This window comes from Lepidochelys kempii, chromosome 6 (genome assembly GCF_965140285.1).
Source record: "Lepidochelys kempii isolate rLepKem1 chromosome 6, rLepKem1.hap1, whole genome shotgun sequence".
Lineage (NCBI taxonomy): Eukaryota > Metazoa > Chordata > Testudines > Cheloniidae > Lepidochelys > Lepidochelys kempii.
In genome coordinates, this window is record NC_136385.1 from 7,985,606 (window position 1) to 8,005,323 (window position 19,718).

Sequence of the window (19,718 nt, forward strand, 5' to 3'; positions counted from 1 at the left end):
GTGCGGCTCTTCTCATGTGAGAGAGGCTGACTCAAGCCCAGTAACTGAGTGTAGAAAACTCAGGTTAACTCTGCAGTGAAGACAAAGCCTCAGATCTTTCAGCTGACAGGGATCTATTCTACCACAGTGGTTCTCAACTGGGGGGTCTGTGGCCCTGTTGGAGGGGGGGTGTCACAACAATAAAGAGAGACTGGGAGTGGCTACGTCATTATGGAAGGTAGCCTATTTCCCCTTGTTTTTTCCTACCCACCCCCCCGACGTTCTGGTTAAACTTGGATTTAAACTTGGAGAGCGGTCAGTTTGGATGAGCTATTGCCAGCAGGAGAGTGAGTTTGTGTGTGTGGTTTTTGGAGGGGGGTGAGGGGATGAGAGAACCTGGATTTGTGCACAAAATGGCCCACCTTGATTATCATGCACATTGTGAAGAGAGTTGTCACTTTGGGTGGGCTATTACCAGCAGGAGAGTGAGTTTGTGTGGGGGGGTGGAGGGTGAGAAAACCTGGATTTGTGCTGGAAATGGCCCAACTTGATGATCACTTTAGATAAGCTATTTCCAGCAGGACAGTGGGGTGGGAGGAGGTATTGTTTCATGATCTCTGTGTGTATATAAAGTCTGCTGCAGTTTCCACGGTATGCATCCGATGAAGTGAGCTGTAGCTCATGAAAGCTGATGCTCAAATAAATTGGTTAGTCTCTAAGGTGCCACAAGTCCTCCTTTTCTTTCTCCCTACACATTTACTGTAATAACTCTAACTTCCCTTTTAACTAGAAATCCCCCTGCATTCAGCTTCCCTCAGTGCTGTTACAGCCTCTCCCACCCCAGCAGTTACCGAGCTGTGGCCCGTTGTGCCTGGGCACCCCAGCAGGAGCCACCGAGGTTCAGGGCTCCCTGGAGCCTTTTTACTGCCCCAGCGCCCCCATCCCCTGTGCTGAGCTGCTCGGAGAGTGCAAACCTTTCTTCTAGACTGGATGGATGTTCTTCAAACTGTTATTAACATGAAAGATCAGTGAACTGAGGGTGTGTCTGTGTCTCTCCAGCCTCTCGCTCTCCAAAACAGAGGACTGTATGTTTCTGAGCGTGTCTTCTCTCAGTTCGGAGACGTTCCTTCACATTCCCAGGCGAGGCCGTATCGGTAGCAGTCAGAGAGACGGGGGTCAATGGCAGCAGGAGGGGACGGCTCTCTTTCACTGAATGAGAATGTGGGAGGCTTGCAACCCATGAAACAAAGAGCTAAAAATAATGAGGTGATTTATGAAAGGGGCCCCCGCTGTTACCCCAGCATTATGACTGAGACTGGGGTATGAATGAAGCCCAGTTTGTCCTCCCTTACAGGGGGGATCCCAAGCGTGTGACAAATGCTCCAGACCTCTCCCCTGGAGCCCCACAGAGGGGGAGCTGCAGTGACTGGGGCCTCTTGTACCCAGCTCTTGCCCCACCCTGCGCAGCACCAGAGCCTCCCGCTTCCCCTGCCGGCTCTGGGGCTGGGCCCAGACCCCTCCCTGACCCTGCAGCCTGGGCTCCCAGCACAGCCACAGCCCTGCCCAGGGGTCTGCAAGCCCTGAGGAGCCCTTTATAGCCCCCCCGGCACCCAGGCCAGCCCCTGATTGGCTGCTCCATTATCCTCTGTGCAAATTAGCTCCCACCCCCGAGGCTAATGAGGGCCCAGGTGGCTGTAAGGGGGGAGGGGAGCTTGGCATGTCCTGGGGTGACAGTTAAACCGACACAGCAGAGTCACCCTGTGGAGCTGGGGGTCACTAGGGAAGGGAGGGGGCAGTTCAGGGGGGGGCTGAGGTGCAGGAGGGGCTGCAGGGGTCAGGAGGTGGGTTCAGGGGAGCAGAGGGCGTTGGGGGTTCATACAGGGCTCATTAGGGGGACTGAGGAGGGGGCCAGAATGGGGGAGGGGCAGAGTCCAGGCACGGGGTAGATTTGGGGGGCAGAGTTGAGGGGATTGTTGAGGAGGGGGAAGTTCAGGGGCAGTTTACAGGGGTCAGTGTTGGGGAGGGGGAGAAGTTCAGGCTGACTCCCTCCCTCCCCAAGGCAGGGCTGTGGGGCACAAACTGGCTTTATTAGCAGGCAAGGACTTTCTCCTCCTCCCAGCCCCATGCGGTTTGGGGCTGGGGGCACAGAGGTTGGAGCAGGGGAGGGGTGTTATCAAGCCAAAGGGCGGGGGGTTGTTTGCTTCAGGGCAGGGAGCAGAATGGGGCGGGTGCCGTCCAAAGGGCAAGCGAAGGAGATGGAAGCAGGAGGCGGCAGGTGGCAGTTCAGGGGGCATGAGGGGGAAAAGGCTTTTTGGGGGTGATTGAAGGGCAGGAGGTGCAGGGCGAGGCAGGGTGTCAGGAGGCGGATTCAGGGGAGTAGAGAGGATTTGGAGGGGTTAGTAGAAGACCCATGGGGAGATTTGTGGGGGGAGGGTGTGGGAAAGGTCAGATTACAGGAACTGTTGCTGCTTCCCCCTGCCCCCCCTCCCCCCAAATCAGCCCAGCTGGGCCCCTCTGCCCTGGGGTGGGGAACTCGCACGATGGGGCTGCTTGCACTGCAGCCCCAGCCCCTGCTAGGGTGCCCAGATAGCAAGTTTGAAAAATCGGGACAGAGTGTGTGGGGGGGGTAATAGGCACCTATAGAAGAAAAAGCCCTGAATATTGGGACATCTGGTCACCCAAGCCCCTGCAGCGTCCCTGCCCCAGGAGACCTGTTGCCTCATCACCCCCAGGCCGAGCTGTGGGAAGGGAGACCTGAGCCGCCCCAAGGAGGGAGGCCGGAGAGCCTCAGTGCAGCAGCAGAAGGGGAGAAGAGCCCAGTGCTGGGAGCATCGGAGAGACAGAGCCCATATGTGAGGTGTAAGAATTGGATGGGGAGAGGTGGGAATTAATGATCACCTGGAGAGTGGGAGGCCCTGAGTGGCAACACTAGGATTGGTCGTGTTCTCTGTGTTTATTATTGACCTGGAATAATGGACTAAAAACTTGAGATAGGAAAACTTGCCCGGGCCACCGAATTCTTTTGTTTGGGTGGATTGTGAGTAATTTCAAAAAGAGCTTGATAATGTCAGGCAACATTCAATGTGTCTGTGCAAGGTGCTGCCTTTCAAGAAGGCTGACTTAAGAAAATTCAGGGAGTTGGTAGGTAAGATCCCTGGGTAGCAAGTCTAAAGGGAAAAACAGTTCAAGAGTTAGCAGTTTTCCAGAGACATTTTTACTTGCCTGTAGCAAGGCGAAGGCTCACCGGCATAGCGCCTCCTGCTGGTCATCTTGGAAGTTAGCTCTTCAGCACTGGGAGCCCCCTCTGCAGGCTGGTGTCTTGCCTGCCTTAGGGCCCCCATATCCCTCCTGGACCTCAGTGCCCTTTTACCTTGGGGTGCTGCCCCCTAGCTGTACCCCCACACTCTGGGTCTCCCCTCCCAGGGGAACCCCCAACCCTCTAAACCCACCTTGCCTCAGTGGCTACTGCCAGTCATCATCTAGCCCCTGCTCACTGGGGCAGACTGCAGTCTGTAATGGCTACTCATCATTGGCGAGGGGGTAGGACCTGCTGCCTTTGCCTATCCCCAGGCTGCCCCTCTGCCTCCCCAGTACCTTTCTTAGGCCTTCAACAAGGCCTCAGCCTGGGGATTTAACCAGGCTGCTGCTCCCCAGCTCCCTTTGCCCTTCCCCAGCACTGCTCCACTTCAGGTACATTGCTCCCAGGCAGCTAGCCCTTCTCCCTCCAGGGCTAGAGTGATACTCCTCTCACTTCTGGCCCCAAGCCCTCTTATAAGGGCCAGCTGGACCCTGATTGAGCTGGCCACAGCTGTGGCTGCTTCCCAAATCAGCCTAGCCCAGCCACAGCCCTCTCCAGGGATGCTTTTAACCCCTGTTTTACTGGAGTGGGGCAGTTGCCCCACTACAAGGCCTAAAAGCAAACTATTCCACTGCATAGGAAAGATAGGAAGTATAGCCAGAGACCATGCTGGCTTAACCAGGAGATCCTCAATGATCTAAAAATCAAAAAATTGTTGTACGTAAAGTGGAAACTAGGTCAAATTACGACAAAGGATGAACATAAATAACACAAGTATGTAGGGACAAAACGAGAAAGGCCAAGGAACAAAACAGATCATAGCTAGAGACTTAAAGGGTGACAAGAAAACATTCTACAAATACGTTAGAAGCAAGAGGAAGATCAAGGACAGGGTAGGCCCATTACTCAATGAAGAGGGAAAAAACAATAACCGAAAATGTGGAAATGGCAGAGGTGCTTAATGACTTCTTTGTTTCAGTGTTCAAGAAGAGGGTTAGTGGTAATTGGACATCTAGTATACTGAATGCCAGTGAAAATGAGGTGGGATCCGAGGATAAAATAGGAAAAGAACAAGTAAAAAATTTAGACCAATTAGATGTCTTCAGGTCACCAGGGCCTGATGAAATGTATCCTAGAATACTCAAGAAGCTGACTGAGGAGATATCTGAGCCATTAGTGATTATCTTTGAAAAGTCATGGAAAACGGGAGAGATTCCAGAAGACTGGAAATGGGCATCTATAAAAAGGGAAATGAGGACAACCTGGGGAAATACAGACCAGTCAGCTTAACTTCTGTACCTGGAAAGATAATGGAGCAAATAATTAAGCTCTAAATTTGCAAACATCTGGAAGATAATCAGGTGATAAGTAATAGTCAGCATGGATTTGTCAAGAACAAATCGTGTCAAACCAACCTGATAGCTTTCTTTGACAGGGTAACGAGCCTTGTGGATGGGGAGAAGCTGTAGATGTGGTATATGTTGACGGTAGTAAGGCTTTTGATGCAGTCTCACCTGACCTTCTCATAAACAAACTAGGGAAAGACAACTTAGATGGAGCTACTATAAGATGCGTGCAAAACTGGTGGAAAACCATTCCCAGAGAGTAGCTATCAATGGCTAACTTCCTGTCAGGGTGGTTAAGCACTGAAATAAATTGCCTGAGGGGTTCTGGAATCTCCATCAGTGGAGATTTTTAAGAGTAGGTTAGACAAACACCTGTCCGGGAGGATCTAGATAATGCTTAGTCATGCCATGAGTGCAGGGGACTGGATTAGATCAGTGGTTCTCAGCTGGGGGTCAGTGAGCCCTTTCAGGGGGGCCGCGGAGCCCCACGGCTGAAACCTGGAGCCCCAGTGCTGAAGCCTGCCCCCCCCTTCCCCCTAAGCCAGGAGCGGTGCGGGTCTGAAGCCAGTGGGCCCCCTGCTCTAGTTAGGAGCGGCGCGGGGCTGAAGCCCGCGGTGCCCTCCCCATCCCCCCCAAGCCAGGAGTGGCACAGCCAGAAGCTAGGTGGGGCTGAAGCCGGCAGGGTCCCCACACCCCCTCCAAGCCAGGAGCAACGCGGTGCTCGAGCCGACAAACCTCCCCTCCCACACAAGCCAGGAGCAGCAGGGAGGCTGAAGCCAGGAGTCCCAGTGACTTGCCCCTGAAGCTGGGCATTGCACTGGAAGCCCCCCTGCCTGCATACAGCCCATAGCTACCCCCTGCCTGCACCCTGAGCTACCCCCTGCCCATACACAGCCCTTAGCTATCCCCTCCCTGTACCCTGAGCTACTCCCCTCATTTCACACAGCCCCTAACTAACCTCCTGCCCGCACCTGAGCGGTTTTAAAACTTTTTGAACTGAGTCCCCCCTTTCAGTTACATTTTTGGTTGCATCCCCCCAGAGCCCAGACAAGCTGGGTGCCCTCCTGAGCGAGTCAGGGGGTGGAGATGGCACATCCTCCCTGGACCCTGCTGTGTGGAGCTGGGATGAGCCATGCCAGGCCTTCCTTACCCCCCCGCCACCAAAAAAAAATTGAAGTAAAACTATGCCTATGCCCAAGTGTGTCCCCCTGGCCTGGAGCCCACGCTTACCCCCTGCCGGGCCCTCTTGTTCTTATAGGATGTTGAATGGGGCCACAGCAAGAAAAAGGTTGAGAACCCCTGGATTTGATGATCTCTCAAGGTCCCTTCCAGTCCTATGATTCTATGTGGAAAGGAACAATTGAAACCGGGTGACATGGGCAAATCCACTGAGCAGCTGGGCTGACAGATAGAGTACGGCAACTGCGTGGCATGTGGCAATGAAGAGAAGAGATTCCCCCGTGGGACAGTACACGGAGCCACTGCCCAATCCAGCTACACTCACAGCCCCACTGCCGAGAAGGGACACAGAGAGGGAGTGTCACGGGTTGGGGTCACTACAGAGAGTTTGGGCCATCAGTGTTGTTACTGGGGATTTCTAACCCTACATATTTCGGTCTGTTTGTGTGTATAGTTATCTAATTTCCCTTGTAACTGTGGAAAATCCAGTCTTTGGGTTGGGGTTGAACTGCTTCACCTGGGGGTTGCTCCATTGACTCCACAGCTGGCCCTGCCTATCCCACCACAGCGGTTACTAACTTGTGCCGCATTGGGTCTCCACCCCCCCACCCCCTCCCCAAGTGAGAGCTCAGGGCTCCATGAAATGTTCTCACTGTTTAAATGAGAAAACAAAGCCCATTTTTCATGAGGTCAGTCGTTCTTATCAGCATCAGGCCTCTCAGAAGGGCTCATTTAAATGTTAAGGGGTCCTGTATTGCTTGGGATCTTGGGTTTGTACTTTGGAAGCATCACATCTCCTGAAATGTTTGCTGACCTCACCCACTATCCTTCCTCTCAGGGCTAAATAAAACAAAAAGTTTCAAGGCAACATTTCAAAATAAATAAGCCACCACAAAAAAGTCTGTTCCCAAGTTTATTTTGTTTAACTGTAAATGGTTTTCTGTTGTTTCTTATGCGTGATTACATTAAAACAAGAATACTAATTTCTTAATGCACAATAGGGAGAGTAAATGACAGTCATGCTCTAAATATAGCAGTTTAATTGTCTTCAACAGATTCTTATTTGGGGGGGAGAGACTCAGTTTAAACACTCAACATACATGCCAATCATTTATCTGTGTTTACAGCCTATTCTAAAGTAATTACTTCCTACTATGTAATACTCAGGTCCTGAATCTGCCCTTGTCTTCAATAAAGAAAGTTTCACTGATGTAACTTAGGCTATGTCTACACTGTCAGATGTACAGCTCCAGGAGCTGCAGTGCCCCTCAGAGAGCGCTGCAGGGAAAGCGCTGCTGTGTGTTCACAATGCCAGCACAACGGCAGCTCTTGCAACGGCCACAGAGCAGTGCATTGTGGTAGCTATCCCAGCATGCAAGTGGCTGCAACATGCTTTTCAAATGGGGTGGTGTTGGGTGGAGTGTGACAGGGAGTGTGTTGTGTGTATGTGGGGGGAGAGAGAGTGGGTTTGGGGGGGGGATGAGAGCATGTCAGCATGCTGTCTTGTAAGTTCAGACAGCAGCAGACTCCCCTCTTCCTGCCTCTCAAGCAACATTCCACAGTAATGGTTTGCTTTGTCCCAGAGCAGATAAGCATGCCAGCTGTCAGAAACGGCGCTTTGAAAGGACATATCCGCATTCCTACAGCCGATTCCAAACAATGACAAGAGTGGCCACTTGACTTAAGGGGATTAGGGGACGTTTCTGGAGGCGGATCAGAGCGCAGTAATGCAACACCTCGTTCACACTGACGCTGGGGCGTTTCAGCCGAGATGCACCAAGCATTATGCTTCTGGTGGAGGTGGATTTCCAGGGGCACTCCCGCTACAAAGTCCAGGTGCTCTACGTGCCTTGACAGTGTGGATGGGTCATGAGTTAGGGTGCCCGGGGTTGCTTTTAATGCACTCTAACTCACAAGTGTAGCCAAGTCCTTAGTGATTTTCAGCTATTAGGCTGGGCAGAAATGCTGTCCTGCCACAAGTAATTGTCAGCTCTTTTGAGCACTTAAAATAACAAAAGGCCCTATCTCCTGAACAGTGGGGAGAAACAGGTTAAACCAGACCAGGGACCCTTAGGGAGAGTTCACTCCTCCTGGCAGAGATACCTCTCCTCACCCCTCTTACTTTCGCAGGAGTCAGGCATTCAAGCACCTGGCTTAATGAGTCCTTTCAGCTGAGGGTGACCCCTCATTTGAGACAGGTTAAGCACAATTCTGCTCCCCTTTACTTATACAATAAATGCAACAACACTGACAACAACATTTCACTACCCCTTCATTCAGTACTAAAGTGATCTGTAACCCAACACAAGTCAATATTGATCACTTTGAGCAACACCTCTATATCTGCTGGATATCTAGGCAGAGTAGGTGAGTTCATGTAAATACAATTTCCTCCTAAAGTCTCTCCCGCTCCCAGCTAGCTGTCATGGGAGAACTCATTCGGACCCTGTTTACATAGTTATGTTAGGAAGAAGCTTCTCCTCTAAAAACGTTTCTATACAATTTCCATTAGATGGTTTCTTGCACCTCCCACTGAGACATCTTGTAATGGCCACTGTCAGAGACAGGATGGATCACTGGTTTGATCCAGTACAGCAGGGAGATGAGATACCGAGCTAGATGGCCTTTAGGTCTGATCCAATACAGCAAGGATGTGGGATACTAGGCTATATGGGTGATTGGTCTGATCCAGTACTGCAGAGAGGTGGGGATACCAGGCTAGATGGGCTGTTATTCTGGTTCAGCAAGGACACAGGGATACATGGACTATCAGTTTGCTTTGGTATGGCTGTTCCTGTGCAGCAGCCTTGCACTAACTGGAAGAAGTGACCTGCAATTGATTTTTTTTTTTTTAGTTTTCAATTTAAAAAACGGTATAGGCTGTCAGATTGGTTCATATTCCATTTTTTAAAATTAAGGGTTTTGTTTTGTTGAAGTGTATCCTATTTAAAGAGACTCTTGGCATGTCTATTATTTCATGTAAAACACTTCCTTTAGGCTCTTCAGCGCCTGCTCTTTAGTTAGATTTTTCCAGTCTCCTGGAAGATCTGCTGCTTTAGCACCATACGCTCTAGCTAACTGGTCACTGAATGATTTGAAAACAAATTTCCTGAAATCAGAAGCATCAATATTGGGACCAGTCTGAATGTGCCAGTCTGGGTAGTAATGGCGGTAATCTTTGAAAGGCTGAAATTTCCCATCTGCGGCTGCAGTTTGGAATTCACGATTGGAAACCACATCAGAGGAGCATATGGAATGCTCAAGCTTTTGTGAATCACAATCCCTGAAGTTCCCTAACCCTTCGGGTCGATGGACTGATACAAAATGCTCTTTATGGTCAGTGCCTCCTGCTTCACAGGGGGCTTCACAGAACGGACACTGCTTCCCACAGCCAAACACTCGCTTGAAGATCTCATCCTGGGGTTTCACTGGCAGGCTGGAGAGTTTGGTCTCAAGTTCCAAATGATTAAACTGGGTTAAGATTTGTTGTTCCAGCTCCAGAAGGAAGATTTCAATGTTACCAGAAAGCTGCTCAATTTTTGCTGTGGTTTTAAACTGTACTCCAACTAAGCTATTGCTGGAAATGGCCAGGTCCTGCTGCAGCTCTTTGCAAAAGCTGTCTAAAAAGGCAGAAACTGTGTTATTGTTTTTATTTATGGAGTTTTTCAGAACTCCCTTGATTTTATTTATTATTCTGGATAGAATCCCTTTCTCCAAATCCCTCAAACTTGCCTTCCCTCCATAGTGGTCTATCAGACATCTCTGTATCCAGGATTTGACAAACTCTTCATAGTTACTTATCTATTTCACATAGTTGTCAAAGTTCATCTCTTCCAGCAGCTTCTTTAGCAAAAAGAACTGAAAGAAGCTTCGGCTGGTGTATTCAAGGGCCTGTTCACTGCTGAGAAAATTGTCAACTATTTCTAGTCCGAGCCTTTTGTTGACATAACCCACCAGGGCAGGTTTGAGACACTGATCACAGAAATTCCTCGCCCTCGTTTGGCTCTCTTTCTTTTCCAAATGGAGATCAGTAAATATGGAGAAATAATGAGGTTTCAGCTTCTCCAGATGTTGCTGAGGATCATTTTCTTTGATAAAATCTTCATGCATCTTCTGAAATGCCCAAGCTGCTTCCCCCAAACGTGAAGCTTCAGGTCAACTTCAAACAAAGGAGAAGTGTGAAGTTTCTCAATCTCCTCCTCTTTTAACCTCTCATTAACCATATGCAGCAGTTCTCCACAATAGGTTTCATCATAGTCTGTTTTGGATTTAACTTTTTCTTCAATGTATTTCTTGCATTCAGTCATTAAAGATAGAGCAAGCTCTTCAGTTTTACAGTAACATTCCTGTGAGAAGTATTCTGCAACTGCTCTGGTCCATTTTAGGTTTAAGTATTCCTTCTTCATTGTGAAAGACTTCATTCTATAATCCAGCAGGCTTTTTGCATGTTGCAGTATCTGTCTGACAGCACCCCCTCTGTGCTTCAGATCCTTTCTCAGCTGGAGATCCATATCTTGAACAACTTGACATTTCTGTAAAGTACAGAGCGTTAACTCTGACAAGGTTTCTCGCCACATCGTTTCAAATTCTTTTTTCAGTTTCTCATTGTCTAGTTTATCTTCTCTGTTTCGGCATTCAGCCAAGAGTCTGTCAACTTCCCCTTCAATTTTCTGCTTGTACCCAGACTGGATATTGTCTATCTTGTGCTGTCCTCTTCGTATTCGAATTGCTTCCTCACAGTTACTGCTTGAATAATTTTCAAGTTCTCTTTTGAGGCTATTTGCGCTCCTTTTGAAATCTTCTCTGTACTTTTCTATCAGGTTCAAATTTGGAGCTTCACCTTTAAAATACTGTTCTAAGTTATTCAAGAGCTTCTGTTCTCCCTGCTGTAGCTTCCCTTGTGCTTCCATTTTTAAGCTGTGAAAGAGATCACCCTCTAGTGTCTCTGGCAGCTGATTCTGGATAAAAGTTTCTTTTTCAGATATCCAGAGATACATCTCCTTGCGGAAACCTCATTCCCATTCAGAATACTTCACAGACAGCTGGTGATAGGCTTCAGCTACAAGGCTGTTTCTAAAGCTAAAGATGAAGTTCTCATGTTTCACTGACTTCCACAGGCTCTTCAACCATACAATAAAATCAGGAATATCCTTTCCAGCTCTTTTCCGTGAACGGTTCTCTATGAATTCAAACAGGTATTTCTTTAGCTCACACACACTCTCACTGTATCCAGTGTTTACGGGAGCCATGAGAGGGACTCCATGCCGCAAGCCAGGCATGTACCAATTGTGTTTTTCTGGGTCATACTCCATAATATCAGAAAATGTCATTTCCCTGCTTTGCTTTTCCATCCTTGCTGCAGCTTTGGTCATTTCATTCAGCTGCTCCAGGAGGTGTTTCCTGTCCCTCATATTTTGATCATGAGCAGACACATCACTGACATTCTGGTGCACAAACTGGCAGTTTGGCTGTTTTCCTATTTCCTCCATTCTGAGAAATGCATGGACCACAATTTGCAGAACATCCTTCATTTCTGTGGCATTCTCCATGGCCATGTTAACGATGGTGATGTCACTCAGTCCAATCACCAGAGTGGCCAGCTCATTGTCATGTTGATAACTGTCTTCCAGTGCTGTTAGTTCAGGGGCCTTCAGACCTTCAGTGTCTATCACCAGGATGAAATCACAGCCAAGCAGCTCCTGAACAGCTTCTGTAACTTTAATGAGTGTCATGAACGCTCCTCGCGTACATCGATCGCTACTCACTGCAAACTGCAGGCCGAACATGGTGTTGAGAAGAGTGGATTTCCCAGTGCTCTGCACTCCCAGCACTGTTATAACCACCATTCTGGATCTACCCCCTAGTCTGATATGGAGATGAGTTAGAACATCTACTACCCAGTTCATGGGGATGTTGGAGGCATCTCCATCGATCAGCTCCACAGGAAACCCTTCCAGCATCAGGTCAGCTGCTGTGCATGGGAGATGGGAGAATTGTCTTTGGCTTTCTTCCATTTTCCCTTCTTTATCCAGGCTAAATTTCATCCATTTCAGAAAGTAATGTTTCTCCACTGGATTCAACTGTACTATTCCATTGATAAACTTAGTCAAACCATTAGTACGGTCACACTGATTCTGCTGTCTACGTATCTCTAACCATTTCTGTTTCAGTGCAGATTTATAGTCTTCAATGGCCACGTCCCCTTGCCTTTTCATTAGGCACATCTCTTTTTCCAATTTAGCCAAGTTTTTCCATGGGTCTCCTTGCAGGCTCAGCATTTCCCTTTTGTATTTTGCCCCATCTCTTATTTCTGCAGTGATTTCTTCAGTATATTTCCTCGCACACTGACATGCCTGACACTCCTCATCCACCTGGATTCCCAGGTCACGTGCCGTCACAGCCATGGCTCCCAAACTCACTGTCTTCGGAGATGAATTCACTATGGTTCCTATGGTGGACTTCACCTTTTTCCACAAATCCTGCATTATTCATGATACTATCTTTCACCAGTACTAGTGATTTGCTCAGTTTCAACACTGAGGACAGCTTATTAAGAAATCCCAGAGTTTCTTTGGGTTTCTTATTCTTGCAGTTGAGGATGAAGTAATATTTAGAGCTGGTTTTTTTCAGAGATGACAACAGCTCGTATTCTTTCTCACCGATGCTCTCGGTAACTATGAACACTGCGGAGGAGACCGCTGTTAAAAAGCTAAACTGTAGCCAGTGGGACTCAATGTCTCCATGCAAATTTGTAACTGCAATGGGTTCTGGGAAAAGATCAGAATTTTCCGTCCCCCCAGGGAAATACCAGGAAATCTCAACCAGCCCATCTGCGATTTTCTGAAGGAAGTTCCCAGACTCCATGTCCCGATGGATAAAGAAATCATGGTGCTGCTGGGAGGGGCTGAGAACCTCATTGAGGAGTTGGGACTTGGAGAAGCTGTAGCTCCCCATCCACACAAAAGAAATCGTTGGCATTTCTGTGAGCACCAGGCTCTCCTCTCTGAACCCTCTGCTCTCTGCCAGGGAGTGCGGCCTCCACTTCCTCACAATGTCCCTCATGGCCCACAGTAATAGGGTGCCCTTGGGGGTGTTGAGGGTGGGTAGCACCAGAGGGAGGGCAAACTGGCACATGGACATTTTGGACAGGATCTCCTGCTGTAGGAAACTGAGCAAAGCAGAACAGCACAAAGAACATCAAGAGATTGCAGAGAAACTTTCATCTCAGTGTCACTAAAACAGAAACTGCCATCAGTATGCAGTTTCTCCTCATAATCATCCATTTCTTCTGCAGGAGCCTTGTGCCCAATGCTTGTATTTCTGGCCGTCCCATTCAGAGCTATGACCTTCCTCAGGAAATGCCAAGGTAAATCACCTAATGCCTCTGGAATCCTGTTCTTGATGCTTTCTGGGCAGATCTCCAAAACATCCCTCAGCCTGATCTTGATGCTTCTGTGCTTCTCCAGGTTTAATCTGGACAGAACATCTTGAAATGCTTTACTTCTTTCTGCAGAAGGAAGTTAAAACAAACCAAAATTTCAGAGTAGAAAATGGTGACTTTATATACAGTTTACTCATTCCATAGACAGCCTGATGTTTGTAATTTAAAGAAAAGCAGTACCCAGTAAGTAACAGATGACTTATACATCCTGGATTCAATTCTTCTCTTACTTATATTGGTTTAACAAAAATGAAGCCAATGGGATTACTTCCATGCAAATAAAACATAGTTCTGGCCCACTTTGAACTCCACTAGGTTGGTTTGCATTGTTTGATCCCAATCCTTATCCTCAGCGCAGTGCAAAGTCCACTTTAAAATGGCTTAAGTGGCCAACTGAGAATTTCCTCGAAAATCTTCCAGTATAACCAGCTCTATGACATCCCAGCTCACAGCTACTGGAGGAGGGGGCATAGACTCAGGACCCTGTCTCTGTGGTGATCCCAGAAGCTGGAATGATCCCTTGGCTGCTCTAAGCTGCTGCTCAGGATCAGACTGGTGCCTGGCAGTCTGAGGATCAGGTGGCTGTGATGGTAGCCTTCACCCCTCACCCTGAGCTGTGCTGGGCATCAATGGCTCATCCGGAGGATCTGACCCTTTATTTCCCTTTCAGCAGTCAGTGCAGATTACACCTTCTGGGAAGACTTATTTTTGATTTTCTTCATATCTTCCTCCATCTCTTTGCTGGGACATGTCTTTTACAGGTGTAGCTAACAGCACTGTGGCTTTGCTTACTTCCCAGCGACCAAATCAGTCCCTTCACTCACGCTACTTCCTCTGTCCTTTTGGGGAGCTGTGAGTACTGTCATTACTTACAAAGCAAATTTACCCACATTGCAACATGGGGAGCTAATGCGAAGACACCTCCAGGCCAGTCCTGGTACGGTAATGTCTCCAGTGCAGTGTTAGGGTATTTGGACCTGATAAAAAATTAACCCATTTATTATGTGTTATAGAGACATTATTAAGGTCACAAGAGCAAACTATTCCACTGCACAGGAAAGATAGGAAGAGTGGCAAGAGACCATCCTGGCTTAACCAGGAGATGTTCCATGATCTAAAAATAAAAAAAAGAGTCCTACAAAAAGTGGAAACTAGGTCAGATTACAAAGGATGAATACAAACAAACAACACAAGTATGTAGGGGCAAAATTAGAAAGGCCAAGGCACAAAAGGAAATCAAACAAGCTAGAGACATAAACGGTAACAAGAAAACATTCTACAAATACATTAGAAGCAAGAGGAAGACCAAGGACAGAGTAGGCCCATTACTCAATGAAGACAAAAAAGCAATAACAGAAAATGTGGAAATGACAGACGTGCTTAATGACTTCTTTGTTTCGGTTTTCACCAAGAAGGTTGGTGGCAATTGGATGCCTAACATAGTGAACACCAGTGAAAATGGGGTAGGTTCAAAATAGGGAAAGAGCAAGTTGAAAATTACTTAGACAAGTGAGATGTCTTCAAGTCAATAGAGCCCAATGAAGTGCATCCTAGAATACACAAGGAGTTGACTGAGGAGATATCTGAGCCATTAGCTCTTATCTTTGAAAAGTCATGGAAGATGGGTGATATTCCAGAAGACTGGAAAAGGGCACATATAGTGCCTATCTATAAAAAGGGAAATAAGAAAAACCCAGGGAATTACAGACCGGTCAGCTTAACTTCTGTACCCGGAAAGATAATGGAGCAAATAATGAAGGAATCAATTTGCAAACATCTAGAAGATAATAAGGCAATATGTAATAGTCAGCATGGATTTGTCAAGAACAAATCATATGAAACCGACCCGATAGTTTTCTTTGACAGGGTGATGGCCTTGTGGATAGGGGGAAGCGGTAGATGTGGTATATCGAGACTTTAGTAAGGCATCTGATATAGTCTCAAATGACCTTCTCATTAAAAAGCTAGAGAAATACAACTGAGATGGAGCTATTATAAGGTTGGTGCATAACTGGTTGGATAACCATTCCCAGAGTAGTTATCAATGGCTCACAGTCATGCTGGAAGGGCACAACGAGTCGGCTTCTGCAAGGATCAGTTCTGGGTCTAGTTCTATTCAATACAGTCATCAATGATTTAGATAATGGCATAGAGAGTACACTTATAAAATTTGCAGACGATACCAAGGTGGGAGGAGTTGCAAGTGCTTTGGAGGATAGGATTATAATTGAAAATGATCTGGACAAACTGGAGAAATGGTCTGAGGTAACTAGGATGAAATTCAATAAGAACAAATGCAAAATATTCCACTTAGGAAGGAACAATCAGTTGGACATGTACAAAATGGAAAATGACTGCCTGGGAAGGATTACCGCAAAAAGGGATCTAGAGGTCAGAGTGGACCACAAGCTAAATATGAGTGAACCGTGTAAGACTGTTGCAAAAAAAGCAAACATCATTCTGGGATATATTAGCAGCAGTGTTGTAAGCAAGACATGAAAAGTAATTCTTATGCTCCAGTCCACGTTGATTATGCCTCAACTGGAGTATTGTGTCCAGTTCTGGGTGCCACATTTCAGTAAAGATGTGGACAAATTGGAAAAAGTCCAGAGAAGAGCAACAAAAATGATTAAAGATCTAGAAAACATGACCTATGAGGGAAGATTGAAAAAATTGGGTTTGTTTAGTCTGGAAAAAAAAAGACTGAGAAGGGACATGATAACAGTTTTCAAGTACCTAAAAGGTTGTTATAAGGAGGAGGAAGAAAAATTATTTTCCTATCCTCTGATGATTGGACAAGAAGCAATTGGCTTAAATTGCAGCAAGGGAAGTTTAGATAGGAAATTTTTCCTAATGTCCGAACTGTCAGGGTGGTTAAGCACTGGAATAAATTGCCTAGGGAGGTTGTGGAATCTCCATCATTGGAGATTTTTAAGAGCAGGTTAGACAAACACCTGTCTGGGGTGGTCTAGATGGTGCTTGGTCCTGCCATGAGGGCAGGGGACTGGACTTGATGACCTCTCGAGGTCCCTTCCAGTCCTATGATTCTGTAATGAAGCACCAGCTCTGCTTTAGTTTAGGTTGAGAAGCCCTTTCTACTTAAATGTTAATTCTTCTAAGTGCTGTAAGATCTCCATGCTTACTTGGACTGACTTGAAATTTGTTGTCTCATGGGGGAACAGGATAGGGTTAGTGACCCAAATTTTGGGGTCATTTGAGCAAGGAGTTCCCCAGACACAGCTCGTCAAAAACACAGCATTTTGCAAAATCAGCAGTCTTATAATGGAGGGGATTGTGCACCACAGAGCTCAACATCCCCTACTTGATCTCAGTCACTCAGCATTTATTTCAGCCAGTGTGTGGCACTCACTGCCCGTTTGAGGAAGCAATACTGAAAACATCTATTAAAGGAAACCTTTGGCTTTCTAGAAGACTGCATGCAAACACTCATGAGCCAAAGAGATTGAAACGTGCATGTGCTGTGAGCCTAGACAAGAGTCTTTCCAGACAGTCCACTCTCACAGTAGCTGGATGGCTCAAGTACATTTGAGCCCTACTCTACTCCACAGTATTAACAACCTTCCTCAGAATACCATCCTTGCCACAATGAATGTCACTTTCCTCTACACCAATATCCCTCACAATGACAGGATAGCTGCCTGCCCCAAATATTTAAAAGACAGTGGACAACCATCAATTATCCATCCCAAACACATAGCCAAACTCATCCAGTTCATCCTCGCCTGTCATAGACTTACCTTCAACAATAAACATTTTGTCCAAAGCATGAGAACAGCCAGGGGTACTAGGATGGCTCCCCAATATGCTAACCTCTTCATGGGTCATCCTGAAGAAGAATTTCTGGAGAAGTGCATCATGAAACCAGTGATATACCTGAGAAATTTTCATCCTATGGGAAGACAGCTTAAACTCCCTCAGACTTCCACCACAACTTCAACAACCACCACCCATCCATTAAACTCTCTCTGGAGCTTTCCCACACTAGCATCAACTTCTGGACACCACAATCAGCTTCAACAATGGAACCCTACAGACAACCATATACAAGAAACCCATGGATCACCACACCTACCTTCATAGATCTAGTAACCACCCCAACCATACCAAGAAATATGTTATTGAAAGCCACTCAGATACCACAGAATGTGCTCTGAGGAGAAAGTAAGTGATATATACCTTAATGAAGGGATAACCTATTTTTGTCAAGGTCCAAATTTCTTGGTCAAGGTATAGTCAAGGTCCAGACTCCAAGAAAAAAAAATTGAGAAACCCATAATGATAATAAACAAATAAAAACATTGTGGGATCCATTCAAAAGCATCTCGCAGTCCGGATTTGGCCCATGGTCCGCCTATTGACTATCCCTGGCTTAACACACTTGTTGTCGATATTGTGAAGGCCAAGACTATAACAGTGGTCAAAAAAGAGCTAGGTAAATTGATGGAAGATAGGTCCATCAATGGCTATTAGCCAGGATGGGCAGGGATGGTGTCCCTAGCCTCTCTTTGCCAGAAGTTGGGAATGGGTGACAGGGGATGGATCACTTGATGATTACCTTTTTGATTCATTCCCTCCGAAGCACCCGGCATTGGCCTCTGTCAGAAGACAGAATACTGAGCTAGATGGACTTTGGTCTGACCCAGTATGGCCGTTCTTATGTTCACTTAAAACCACCTTCACCAAACAAGGACACTCCATCAGAGAAGTAGATTGCATCATGCAACAGGCCACCCAAATACCCCAGGAGAACCTGCTTCAGTACAGAAATAAACCCCCTTCTCACTGCATACCCCTATTTGTCACCTACCACCCCGCACTGGAACCCATACAGTAAAGCTAGTGTAACCACCAATGGGTGTAAACAACTACACCCCATACGCGATGGGTACCCCATCATGAAAGAAATATTTCAAGAATCATCTCTTCTGGTCTTCAAACAATCTCTTCAAACTCATTGTTGCCCTGGTTTGAGGGATATGTATACCCCATTATGTGATCAAACTAATTGCAACCATATTATGTGCATTCTGCCAATAGGAATTAATGAAATAGAACACCACATAGTTAAGGGTTAATTTGGAGACAGGCTTTTAGAAGCGAGGTCATATCTAGCTGATAGTTTTTGATAATCAGAATGGGAGGAGGGGACAGACAAGTAAACAACTGAGACTGAAAACCTTGGTGGTTGGAAAACTTTGAATCTAGGCACCTCTGATATGAAAAGTTGACTGAAAGTTAGAAAAGAGATGATCCAGTTGGGGTCATTATGACCTATGTGTTTTGTAGAAGTTAGTTATAAAAGATTAGCTAATAGAGTATATTGTGGAGCAGTCCTCTGAAGCCATCTTGAGACACTTTTTTCTGACACCCTTTCTCCCTGGTGGGTGAGCAACTGGCCACTACAAACCTGCTGTTAATTACTCAATACCATTCGAGATGTTAGGAAAAATATCTGGGATGTTCTAAACCTATTGCTTATGTCTCTGTATGCTTAAATCTAATAAACTGCAGTGTTAGATAAGAGCATACTTAGTTGCATTTAATCCTTGATCAGACAGAACTGCTGTGTTCCTATTGATTGATTCCTGACACTGCATGGAGTGAAATAGTTAAGTTGCCCCTGTTGTGGGTTCTGAAAACCCCAGGTAACACTCGTCATCAAGAGGAAGCTCCCCACAGACCAGGACACACCCACTCAAAGCAGCACCAGACTCTGCCAGAACAATAGATGCAAAACTTGCAGACATATCTCCATTACTATCATGATCAACACTCCACACAAAACACCTTTCAAGATTCCAGGATCTTATACATGCCTATCACATGTAGCACACTTCATCCAGTGCACTAAATGCCCGAATAATGATTATATGGATGAAACAGATAACCACTATACACTCAAATGAATATACACAGGAAAATGATAAAAGACAAAAACACCCTATCACCTGTGGGTGAACACTTTTCTTAAAGTAATCACTCTATATCTGACCTATCAGTCCCAATCCTCAAAGGAAACTTGCCCAGCATTGTGAAAAGAAGAACCAGGGAGCTTACATTCATTACTCTGCTGGACACCAAATCGTGGATCATGGACATCATGGATTGAACAGAGACACTAGATTTATGGTTTATTAAAACAATCTGTAATCCACTAACGCCCTCTTTTTTTCCTATGTTTGCAGAGGTGCTAATGGCCCACTCTACTTTGAATGGTCCCTTACAATATGTGCTAACTACTTATGCTAAACAATCTGTTTCATCTTGCATTTTGCTCTGACATTGGGAGTAATGTTCCCAGACCCGAAGAAGAGCTCTTTGTGGCTCAAAAGCTTGTCACTCTCACCAACAGAAGCTGGTCTAAGAAAAGATATTTCCTCACCCACATTGGCTTTCTAATATCCTGGGATCTACCCAGCTACAACTACGCTGCAGACAACCCTATGCTTGTCAG

General features: G+C 46.4%; 2 pseudogenes; both read right to left on the reverse strand.

The window, feature by feature from the left end:
* The window catches only part of LOC140912934 (up-regulator of cell proliferation pseudogene), a 107,402-nt pseudogene extending 104,154 nt beyond the window's left edge, over positions 1-3,248 (reverse strand).
* Positions 3,249-8,772: 5,524 nt separating this feature from the next.
* Positions 8,773-17,017, reverse strand: LOC140912935 (up-regulator of cell proliferation pseudogene; annotated as a pseudogene).
* Positions 17,018-19,718: the final 2,701 nt, after the last annotated feature.